Source organism: Microcebus murinus, chromosome X (assembly GCF_040939455.1).
Source record: "Microcebus murinus isolate Inina chromosome X, M.murinus_Inina_mat1.0, whole genome shotgun sequence".
Lineage (NCBI taxonomy): Eukaryota > Metazoa > Chordata > Mammalia > Primates > Cheirogaleidae > Microcebus > Microcebus murinus.
In genome coordinates this window covers 68,920,769-68,933,624 of record NC_134136.1, presented here as the reverse complement: position 1 = coordinate 68,933,624, position 12,856 = coordinate 68,920,769, and the positions used below count along the sequence as shown (strand labels likewise).

General features: G+C 35.4%; 1 pseudogene; it reads left to right on the top strand.

The window, feature by feature from the left end:
- Positions 1-944: 944 nt before the first annotated feature.
- On the top strand, positions 945-4,266 carry LOC105878301 (vasculin-like protein 1 pseudogene; annotated as a pseudogene).
- The last annotated feature ends 8,590 nt before the right edge of the window (positions 4,267-12,856 follow it).

The following is a 12,856-nucleotide window of genomic DNA, read 5'->3' as shown; positions in this document are numbered from 1 at the left end:
GTCAAATGAGGAATAATTTTTGTGACATGCAAAAATTGTATAAAATTCAGATGTTACTGTTTATAAATAATGTTTTAACAGAACAGTGACACTGATTCCTGTACATATTGTCTATGACTAACTGTGTTTATGCTACATCAACAGAGTTGAATAGCTGAGAATAAAGCCATAAGGCCTGCCAAAATATATCTGATCCTTTATAGAACAAGATTGCCAACCTCTGCCCTTTATATTACTTGCTAATTATTGCTTTAACAGAGGGTGGAAAGGGGGTCCTGCACTCCCAGTATTTTGTTTCACGCTGTAACTTTCCCATATATTGGTATATTAGCATTATAAAGTCTTAGAAATGTATTGCAGTGTTTACAAACTTATTTTGCTGTGGAAGACCTTTGTTTTCTTAATTTTTCTTGTCTTTTTCTTTTTTATATATTAAAACATCTTAGATTCCCATAAAATAAGATCTGAAGAACACAACTTTGGAAAAGACCTTATTGGTAATCACTGACAGATTATTTTCCTTTGGCCTTTTACTTTTTTTCTCTATATGTCACTGAAGATTTTTCTTCTACTGTTATATTATGTAAAATAAGATGATTAGCTCATAGCCAATTTGCATTGATTTGTGTGTATCCTTTACGATTTTTTAAAAATCAAGAAATAATGAAATGCACTAATTACTAAGGGCTAACTGGCTATTCAAATTGGAAACATTGATCGGAAGACAGAAAAGCATATGTGGCTCATGTGTCACAAATGATAATACTGCAATGAAAGGTTAAAATTATAAATGTTTCAATATTTTAATTAACTATTGTTTGTTAAATTCAAAAGTGATTATTTCCCACTTTAATTGTACAAGTGATGTTTATTTTTATGAACTATGTATAAATCAGTTCTGTGCAAGATTTGATGGAAAATGTGATAAAGAATGTTAATTTCCGGAGAGCTTTGTTATGGTTGTGGGCTAACCGCCTCTGCCGGGTCGAGAAGTTGGGACTAGTCCTCAGACTCCGCGTCTCGTCCCTGGCCATAGCCCGGCCGCTGCCCGAGTGATCTGTGTGGCCTTTTAAATGATTGAATGAAGATGGAAATGGATCAAAAATAATAAGTGACTTCTCTACCAAAGCAGTAGAAGACTCTTCATATCACCTTCCAGTAGCTAAATTCAGTTTCAGGAAGGGACAGAACAAGTGAAATACAGGAAACTGAAGAAAAGAAAACCTCATTTTGGAATTATCTTTCTCTTTGACTATGCTTATCCCCTATCTTTCTACTTGTTTTACCCTTGCTCTGAATTTATAAATAAAGACCAAAGAAATAGAATATACATTTAGGAGCTTTATACCAAGAAACTTGCCTTGAAAGTTGCTATTCCCTGGAGGGAAAAGTGTATCAAGTTCCTGTCTGTTTTTTTTTTTTGTTTTTTTTTAAAGACAAGAATTCTAATGTCCTTAAATTTTGAAGGTTAAGACAAATATACATCTGCATGCTATTTTTAGCAGTTGCATGAGTAAGAATAATGAAATTTGTATTTTAAGGGCTTTGTCATGTGGATGTTTTGCCATTGGAATTGACTCCTCGTATCTTTTATAGGGCTTTGTATTATATTTTTGATCTATCATCTTGATAACATTACTTGCCCGTACTTGAACCCACACCTGTCTTTCTAACTATGACCTTGTTATGAACAGTGTTTGTACTCACTGTGCAAATGTCCATGTATCACTTAATTAAGCAACATCATAGTGCCCTAACTCAAGGAAGTTGAATGAGGTGAACATAGACATAGCTCTTTCCCCTTTCCCCCCTTTTTTAAATGTAACAAATATTTTTTATGTTCCCCTTCCCCTTTCCCCCTTCCCCCTTCCCCCTTTTGGAAACGTGTCAGGAACTAGGTAGTTTAAGATGAATAATTAAGGGGACTGAGAGAGTGATCCACACAGAGTCTGGCTGCTTTGTGCTTCATCGTAAGTCCTGCTGCTGACCAGGTTACTTTAAGCACCCTTTTAACAAGAAAACCTCGTGAGAGATCCAGCTGGCAGACCCCAGGAGTTCAGGAAACAGGACCACAGAGGTTATTCTCTGGGATCCTGGCCATGAGGTTGGATGCCTCACCTTGCTGAAAAAGAGACACTGGACCTAAATGGCGCAGCATGATTTTGTTCCTGCTTGGCTAAATTTCTCAACACCACAGTCAGCTAAGTCACCTACTGCAACCTTTGAGAAACACGGAGAGCACCTACCCCGAGGAGAAGGTAGATTTGGAGTAAGCCGTCGTCGACATAATTCCTCTGATGGCTTTTTTAACAATGGACCCCTACGAACTACAGGAGATTCCTGGCACCATGATTCTGTGGACTCTGGTGTCTCTAAGGGAGCATATGCTGGAATCACAGGGAACCCATCTTATTGGTATGGCTCTTCCCGAGGTCACGATGTTATGAGCCAGCGTAGTGGAGGTGGCACAGGGAACCATCGCCATTGGAATGGCAGCTTCCACTCCCGGAAAGGCTGTTCCTTTCAGGAAAGGCCACCTACAGAGATTAGGGAAGAAAAGAAAGAAGACAAGGTGGAAAAGTTGCAGTTTGAAGAAGAAGACTTTCCTTCTTTGAATCCAGAAGCTGGCAAACAGAATCAGCCATGCAGACCTTTTGGGACCCCTTCTGGAGTATGGGAAAACCCACCTAGTGCCAAGCAACCCTCCAAAATGATAGTTATCAAAAAAGTATCCAAAGAGGATCCTGCTGCTGCCTTCTCTGCTGCATTCACCTCACCAGGATCTCACCATGCAAATGGGAATAAATCATCATCCATAGTTCCAAGTGTCTATAAGAACCTGGTTCCTAAGCCTGCACCACCTCCTTCTAAGCCCAATGCATGGAAAGCTAACAGAATGGAACACAAAACAGGATCCCTTACCTCTAGCCGGGAGTGTGCTTTTACCAGTCCAATCTCTGTTACCAAACCAGTGGTGCTGGCTGGTGGTGCAGTTCTGAGTTCTCCCAAAGAGAGTCCCTCCAGCACCACCCCTCCAATTGAGATCAGCTCCTCTCGCCTGACCAAGTTGACCCGCCGAACCACTGACAGGAAGAGTGAGTTCCTGAAGACTCTGAAGGATGACCGGAATGGAGAATTCTCAGAAAACAGAGACTGTGACAAGCTGGAGGATTTGGAGGATGACAGCACACCTGAACCAAAGGAAAACGGAGAGGAAGGCTGTCATCAGAATGGTCTTGCTCTCCCAATAGTGGAAGAAGGGGAGGTTCTCTCACATTCTTTGGAAGCAGAGCACAGGTTATTGAAAGCAATGGGGTGGCAGGAATATCCTGAAAATGATGAGAGTTGCCTTCCCCTCACAGAGGATGAGCTCAAAGAATTCCACATGAAGACAGAGCAGCTGAGAAGAAATGGCTTTGGAAAGAATGGCTTCTTGCAGAGCCGCAATTCCAGCCTGTTCTCCCCTTGGAGAAGCACTTGTAAAGCAGAGTTTGAGGACTCAGACACGGAAACAAGTAGCAGTGAAACATCAGATGACGATGCCTGGAAGTAGGCATATAAATGCTCACAGTTAAATCTGACCCAGTAAACTCTGTTTAGGGAGTATACAAAAGAAATTGTTCTTTTCTTTTCTTACGTTGTTGAATACTTCATGCACAAGGGAAATAATCATATCCCAAAGAGAGAGCGATTGGCTTGTTTAGCTTTTGTTGTTCTTCCCTGTTACCTGCTTAATAGAGAAGTTTGTGTGGTGGGAAAGATTTTTAACACACACACACACACACAGTACATATGGGGCGATGCACAGGTGGGAGCTGGCAGTGCAGAGAAGAGACACTGGTCTGCAGCAACAGCTTCTACTACCAGCCCTTGGGGCACTCACCCCTGTGCTCAAGCAATCATTGTCAATGACAAAGTGACTATTGAAGTTATAATTGTATTAAATTAATGCTAATAATTTGGGTATTTTATTTTATTTTTGGCTGCTCGGGTAACTTTAGCCCTTAACCAAGTGTATGTGGTTGTTTTTTTGTTTTTCTTTTTGGGTACAGCTGTAAAATATTTGGATATAAGAAATGTTGTGTTATTCTTGCAGCCTTGATATTCAGGGTGGATTGTAAAATATAAATTTTTGTGAGATTTCAAAGATTAAGATTATTTTGATAACATTATTTACAGATTTAAAAGATGTGGTTATCACAGGTCTGTTGAGGGGGGAAACTACTGCATAAAATAACTAACTTGGAATAAATATTTTGCATCAGTTTGGAAAAAAAAAAAAGAATGTTAATTTCCTTTTTGTGTGTACTCTTAGGCACTTTGTTTATATTAATAGAAATTAAAACAAAATATGGAAATCTTATTTTCAAGAAGCCAAAGAGCTATCTTATGGAAACCTGTTGCAGAAATTAATGTAGCTACTTCCTTACTTCAACAACCACTTTGATATTATAGAAAAGAACTCTGAAGCTGTTACCCTGTGAAACTAGTAGGGGCATCTCACAAGGGGACCATCTCAGACAATCACTCTACAGTTTTCAAAATTAGATGATAAACTCTTTAAATGCAAGTTTCATACTTTGTATAGACTCATAGCACCTTCAATGCCTAGCACAGCACTAAGCATAGGACAAGTACTCAGTCACTTGAGTAGTTAAAAAATTTCAAATTTTGTATATGCCAAATCCATATTAAAATTACCATAAACATATTAGGTTTAAGGAAAAATAACTTGCTACAAAATTTTAGAATCCAGATTGATATAAATAATCCAGATTGATATAAATTTTAGAATCCAGATTGATATAAATATAATGCTATATAGTTATATGCTATATATGTGTATTTCTTAAGATTATTCTATTTTTTGTGAATAAAAGGCCAATAATTTCTCAGCACATTTCTATATCATTAAATATCTTCTATTTCTCATGTATGTGTATGCATATGTCTTCTTGGTAAAGAGAGATAAATAATCATAGGTAAAAATGTTATTACATTTGATTCTGTTGGAGGGCCTTTTTTTTGTATTACTATATTTTTAGAAATTTGTACTGGAGACATATCTCATGAGTGATTCAATCTATAAATGGTACATTATCTTATAGAAATCACAATATTGTAGAGGCTGTTGGCTCACTTTCCAAATTCTTCCGTATATATTATTTTAATTGAACAAAGAATGAGCAAGTGAATATTATGTCCATTATAAAATTTTATTTGCAGATAATCTCTAATAAATATTATTTTAGAGGTCTTAGCAGGTAGATTAGTGAGCATTATTATAACTGCACCATTCCTCTTCAGAGTATTTTGATCACCATTTGTATGAAGCAAGTCAGATATTTGCTGTGCTATATCTGGAACACTCTCTTCTGAATCTTTCTACACAAAGGAAAATTTCTTGACTAGAAATAGTAGCACATGAGGCAATGGTGGACAGTGGCTTAATGTCAGAGTACTATTCACCTGAGAAAACCACTTGTCAAAATATTATTTAATACTTATTGGATTCAGCTAACTATAAAACGGCAATCCAAATAGCATTGTTAATTTATATTTTGGGAAGACTGAAGCAAGTGAATATGATAAGTATATTAAGATTAGCTTAAGAAAATCTTGCTTAACTAACAACTTTTGGTTATCTATTGGCCACAGGCCATGGGAGTTCAATGAGATGCTCCACAATTCTTAGCACATATTCTTTTATGGAAAGGAGTCTGAAAAAGTTGCCATTCCTGAACCACAGTCCTTGTCCAACACAGGGTTCACCTGACACCCATACCCAGCTATGTCTTACTCAGATTCTGTGTCTAACTTGTGGCTGCATTTTCATTTGATTTTGAAGAAAAACAGCGACATGAGTGATAAGTAGGATGGAAAGATACTACAAATTAATGGGAAAAAAATTGAAATTAGAGTCAAAATGTGCCAAGCCCAGATCACCCAGATCTAAGAGATGTAGCTAGCTAAGGATACTCTTTTGGTTAGGCCGTGGGGCTAGCTCAGAAGCATTCATGGACCTCACATTCAGGTACTGCATAATCTTTTAAATTTTCAAAAAATTAAGGGGGTACAAATGTTTTAGGTTACATGGATTGTTTTGTAATGTTTGAGTCCCAACTATAGGTGTGTCCATCACCCAAATTGTGTTCATTGTATCCTTTAGGTAGTTTTTTGCCCCTCTCCTCCTCCCCCCCCCCGGTTGATTTCCACTGACTTTTACTTCCCTCTGTGCACATACGTGATCATTGGTTACTTACAATCTAATAATGAGTACATGTGGTGTCGTTTTCCATTCTTGAGATACTTTGCTTAGGAGAATGGTCTCTTGAAAATCTCTTGGGAGAATTACTCTGGCATATGAAAGAAAAGACAGTGATCTGTAGTTGAGACTTGACTTTTCTCCCCAGCCCTGCAGTTCATAAACTGTATAATCTTATATAATCAGTTCTGCTGATGTCCATTTTCCCATTTTGTGAACTACGGTGGGTTGAAATGATCATCTCAAAGATCTCTTCTTTTCAGGTCTTAAGTGGACGTGATTCTGAGGTTTTCTTATGTGACCAGTTTCTGAGATTATAAGGTGATTGCTTATAACTTATAAGCAAGCAATAGTAATATAATAATTACAATGAAATATGAGCTCAACCTAAATACAAGCAAAATTCCAAGGGCATATATAAAAGAAAATATTTGGGTTGTAGTGGTGGTATAGCATGGACGTTCTCAGCATTTGAAAAGAACATTGAAATATTTTAAAAATGATGAATACATTTATCAGTAGATCCAGGGTTAATAAAAAGACAATAAAACATATGAACATTTGAGGTAAAGATATTTAGGTCATAACATGTAGGCCAATGTAGCCTGGCTATCAAAAATATGGGAGTTAATGCACAATCTTTGGAATCAGACAGAGTAGCTATTACTCATACTGGCTATTTGACCTTGGGCAAGTTATCTGTCCTTTTTGAGCCTTATGTTCCTTATCTCAAAAATGGTAGCTACTATGAAGTTTGCTGTGAAAATTAAATGAGATAATGAATGTAATGGGATAAAAAGAGATAATGGCATATTGTAAATAAGCATCAACAAAATTGCACTATTATTATTGTCAATTTGATTATTATTTAAAGGAATAATGTTGGAAAAAATGGTTGAGAAACAAATTATAGCTGACTCTGAAATCAATGATAAATAATTTGGCTTCTATTCAATATAAGAAGGAGCTATTGACTATTTTGAGGATTGAAGCAAGAGAAATATAAAATAACAAAAGAGAAAGAAAATTATATACTGTCATTGAAGAAATTCTCATCAGTAAGGTAAAAAATACTTTATTCTTTAAAAGAGTCAACTAGTCTAGACATGTATCCAATGATAAACTCAATTTAAATATTAATAGAACGTATCTCAGTTGTGTCTCAAGTCTCATTTTTTGTTTCTCAGTTACAATCTGTGTTAAAACTAACTTTTGCAACATGCCAGTGAAATTTTATCCTTTGTACTTCTGTGGTGTTTTCTCTGAGGTATGCAAATGCAATAGGATAAGAGAAAAAATCTAATGATTGACAGTCAAGTTCAAAATCAAGAATCCATAGCAACTTTAAGAAATCACAAGCAATGTATTCTTGTTTCACTGTGACCATGATAAACACCATATTTCGTGAAAAGTTCATTTGCATAAGGAGGATTATTTGCATTAATAAGGTTTTCATTCTAGCAAAAAAAATAAAGTTAGGTAAACATAAGTGCTCAGTGTTTTGATCTGTGTTGAATAGTTTCTTGCTTCTTGACCTGTCCCAAACATACTGAGATCATTTCCTAATTTTTTCAAAGTGTGTTTTTTATGTAAAGAATCAGGAAAAGTACATCTTTCCCCAGGTCTGAACCCTGGTAGAAACAAACAGACAGGGATGATGATGATCTGGCAAAGCTTTCCCTGCTGTGGGCTATGAGATCTGATGAAGAAGGGAAGGTAGAGGAAAAAAAGAGAGTGCGTATCATAGATATTAACAGTCAAAGATGTGGCTTCTTGTTTTATATTGTAGTTACTCAAATATCGAAATCATGGCCCTTTGAGACTCTCAATTAGTTTGCTTTGCCACTTAGATGTTAGGTGAAAACCAAAACTATTCCTTTGAAATTGATTATTGCATGAATGAATGAATCTAGTCATCAATCACTCAAACATGCACTGAGTGCTGAAAATGTGTAAAGAAAGATACTATGCTGTGGAGATAGTTTTACCTAGCTGAGGAATAGTTACCTGTTGTTATATGGTGATTTAGGAAAAAAAACATGACTTTTATAAGAAGATGCCCAGAGAAACACAGATATTTTAAGAGATTGATCCATTAAGTAACTATGTGTGTCAAGCACAGTGCTAGAAGCTAGGGGGCCAGACTCCACCTTAAGGGAGCTTAGAGTCTACTACAGAGAGGGAATTTTTTTTAATTGAAAAAAAAAAAAAAGAATCAGTATTAAAATTGGAAAGCACAGAGAAGAGTAACAGATTTTATTGAATAAATAAACTACTTTGCATATTGTAAAAAAATCAAATTAAATGTCAAAATATAAATAAAGTGAACTACGTTTGTAGCTCATAAGAACTGATTAGGAAAATACCAAGTTTCAAACAGATGAATAGGGAAAAGGATATGAAAAGTTAATTCATTAAGATAAACTATAACATGTTAGCAAAGATACAGGAAAATATTAAACTTCACTAGTAGTGATCATACCTAAATATTAATAATACTCTTATCACATGCACATGATTTCTTTGTATTTTACATTAGCTAAATTCTAGCTCCATGTTCCTATCCTTGATTAGTTTCACAGATAAGGTAGATGACTGAGCAAATACTAAAACCTCCTCTTTCACTGAAAACATGGAAGCATGTGTTTTTTTTTTTTTTTTATTATAAAAATGCCTAACTGCACTGACATTGAAGGTTAGACTATCTGTTGGCCAGAGAGAGAAGAAACCCACAGTGCAGAACACTAACTGAAGGTAAAGGACCACAGGAAGTCACGATCAGAAACAAGCAGTGAGGGCCAGGATTCTAATATCCTGCAGTAACAGAGAAATAATTAATCGCTTAAGTGTTTGCATAGCAAAACCAGGCTTCCTTCATGAAGCCAGGGCCTAGAATTGCACCCTCCGCCTATGTTTAGAAGTAGACTTAACTGTCCATTTCAAAGGTTACTGTGGTAGATATGGTGACTAGGATTGTGTTATATAAAGAGCTTCAAGTTTCTCATGTGACTCTCTTTGGGGTCCCCAAACCCCAAACATCTAGCTGGTGCATTATCTAATATGCAGGGACGTGTATGATTTAAAATAAAATAAAACAACAACCTCCCCTTCAAGGTGGCCCCCATCAAAAATTCTAAAGCATAAAAAATAATCCTGATTCATGAGAGAGAGAGAGAGAGAGAGAGAGAGAGAGAGATAGCATTCCCTTGAAATAGGAAAATCCAATCCAACAAAATAATGATATTAAAGCAAGCTGTCTTAGAAAAATAGACACATTCACCAATTTTAGATTTTTAATGAAAGCTTTGAAATAAAATAGCATAAATTTCACAATTCTGAACCATACAATTTAGTGTTTTTTAGTGAATTTAGAGAATTGTGTAACCATCACCACTTTCTGCTTTTAAAACATTTTCATCATCCCAAAAGGAAACCCCATACCCATTAGCAATCACTCTTCATTCATTGCACCTCCTCTCTGGCAGTAGACAACTATTATTATTCTACTTTCTGTCTCTGAATATTTGCTTATTCTGGACATTTCATATAAAAGGAATCATACAGTATCTGACTTTATATGCTTAACTTTCACTGAGCATGATGCTTTTAAGGTTCATCCATGTTGTAGCATGTATTAGTACTTTATTTCTTGTTATTGCCAAATAATATTCCACTGTGTGGATATATCAAATTTTATTTATCCATTCATCAGTTGATGTACACTAGGGTTGTTTTCAATTTTTGACTAAATAATAATGCTATGAACACTTATGTACAAGTTTTTGTGTGAACATGTATTCTCATTTCTCTTTGGTATATACCTAGGAGTGGAATTACTGAATCATCTGTTAACTCTGTGTTTAACATTTTTAGAAACTGCCAAACTGTTTGCCAGAGTTACTGTAGCATTTTACAGTCACACCAATAATGTATGACAGTTCCAATTTCTCCACGTGCTGCCAACACTTGTTAATGTCTCTCTTTGTTATTTTAGCCATCCTAGTGTTGTTTTGATTTTCATTTCCCTGATGATTAATGACGTTGAGCATCTTTTCATCCATTCATGTGTTGTCTATATATCTTAAGAGAGAAAATATTCAACTCCTTTGCCCTTATTTTAATTGGGTTAGGCTTTTTGTCATTGAGTTTTAAGGGTTCTTAGTATATTCTAGATAGAAGTACCATATTCAGTTATATGATTTGCAAATCTTGTCTTCCATATTTTAGGTTGTCTTTTCATTTTTTTGATGGTGTGCTTTGAAGTACAGAAGTTTTGACTTTTGATAAAGTTCAATGTATCTATTTTGTTGTTATTGTTATGTGTTCCTTAAGTATTTTCTGATCTCTTCCTTTTTTAATGTTTTTTAACTGATACATAATAGATGTGCATATTTTCAGGGTTTCCATGATAATTTAATATATTTATATAATTTGTAAAGATCAAATCAGTGTAATTGGGGTACTTACCTCCTTAGGTTGTGTTTTTGATGTCATATTTTAAAAACTACTGCCTGATTCCAGGTCACAAAGATTTAAACTTGTCTCGATCCAAGTACTAACATGGCTCAACCCTGCTTAGTTTTCAAGATCAGATGAGATTGGGTGCGTTCTGGGTGGTTTGGCTGCACAATTCATTATAGCAAGGATGTGGAAACCACCTAAGTTCCCGTCAATTCATGAGTAGATTAATAAAATATGGTCTATGTATACAATGGAATATCACTCAATTGCAAAACACAATGGTGATCTAGCACCTCTTATATTTTCCTGGATAGAGCCTGAGCCCATCCTCCGAAGTGAGGTATCACAAGAATGGAAGAATAGGCACCACATGTACTCGCCTTCCAACTGGCACAACCTGATCAACACTAAGGTGCTCACACAGTAGTAATTTTATTTTGGGGTAGGGGATTGGGAGTGGGTAAACTCACAACTAATGGACGTGGAGAGTGTTGTAGAGGGGGAAAGGCCACATCTCAAATCATAGTTGGGATGAGGCAAAGTTATAACATGTAACCAAAATGTCTGTACCCTTATAATTTCCTGAAATAAAAAAAAAAGAAGCTTAGAACAACAACAAAAAAAGATTTAAGCTTGTGAATTCTCCTGCAAATTTTATAGTTTCAGCTCTCACATATGGGTTTGTGACCCATTTTGAGTTTATTTTTATAGATGATTTGAGATAGGGTCCAAATTTCAGTCTTTTTCAGGTAGATATCCAATTGTCCCAGTAATTTAAGACTTTTGTTTAAGTAGTAAAAATGTAATGAAAGCTAGTAAAAGAAATGAACGTGTAACTTAATAAAGCAGAGAAAGGAATAAAGCCTAACAATCCAAAATTAAATAGAAAAGGAGAACAGAAGAAATGACGCCAAAGCATTGCATATATAAACACACATGAAAATAGACCAATTATCTCAGGAAATAGGAAAAAAAATTAAGCACGCCTATTAAAAGTCAGATATTCAAAAGAGAACCAATATAATTACTGATACATACTATTTAATATTTACAAGAGTCATATCTAAACAAAATGACAGATTAAAAATACAATATCCAAAATGTCTAAAAAAAGAAATCTGTTATCGAGAGGTCGGCAGGTGGAAGGAGGGAGGAGGGGAAGGGTATGCACTTACATGGTGGGTGTGGTGTGCACCACCTGGAGGCTGGACAGCTTGAAGCTCTGGTATAGCAGGGTGAGGGAGGAGGGCAGGGGCAAGATATGTAACACTAACAATAATTGTGACCCATAAAATGAGGTAAATAAATAAATAAATAAAATAAAATACAATATCAAGTAAATTACTAACAAAAGAAATACAGAAATATTAATATTCAGCAAAACAGAATTGAAAGTGAGAAACATTAATGGGAACAAAAACAGAGATTCCATACTGATAAAGGAACAATCTGCCAAGAAGATGATAATCATGGACTGGTAAGGACCTAATAATGCAGACTTTAATAATATAAAATAAAAACATGAAGGATTACAAAAAAAAGCATCACCTATCTTTCTCACCTACTTATAATCCACATCATTTTGCCATTTTCGGTATGATTTGAACATCACCTTACTTTATTGTGGCATCAATGGAAAAAGGTATGTACTGTGGAAAAAGGTATCTATAAATAAATACATATGACACAAATTATAACAGTAAGGCATTATTTTCCACCTTTCTAATGTGTAAATATCTTCAGAAATGATCATATTCAAATGATGCTGGCAGCAGTCCCCTGCCTATCCATATCGGGGTCTGAGGCAAAAGGAAGAAATCATAGCCTATCTTTATTTGAAATATTATTTTGTTTATCATGGATTTTTGTTATAATTGTTTCTTTTAAATATTGCACTTAAATATTATTAGGATCTTGTGTGCAAGGTGAGTGCCTCTTCTGGCTCACCCCAGTACCGAGTATCAGGCTGCCTGGTAGTGTTCATAGTCTTTCATCCAGTTATTCTGTGCTGAAAAAAGAAAAGAAAACCTAACTAGAAAATATAAAATAATGAGAAAAAAGGATAAGGAATTATTGCACAATAAACAGAATTGCAATATCATATATAAAGCACCTAAAATAATAATGAAA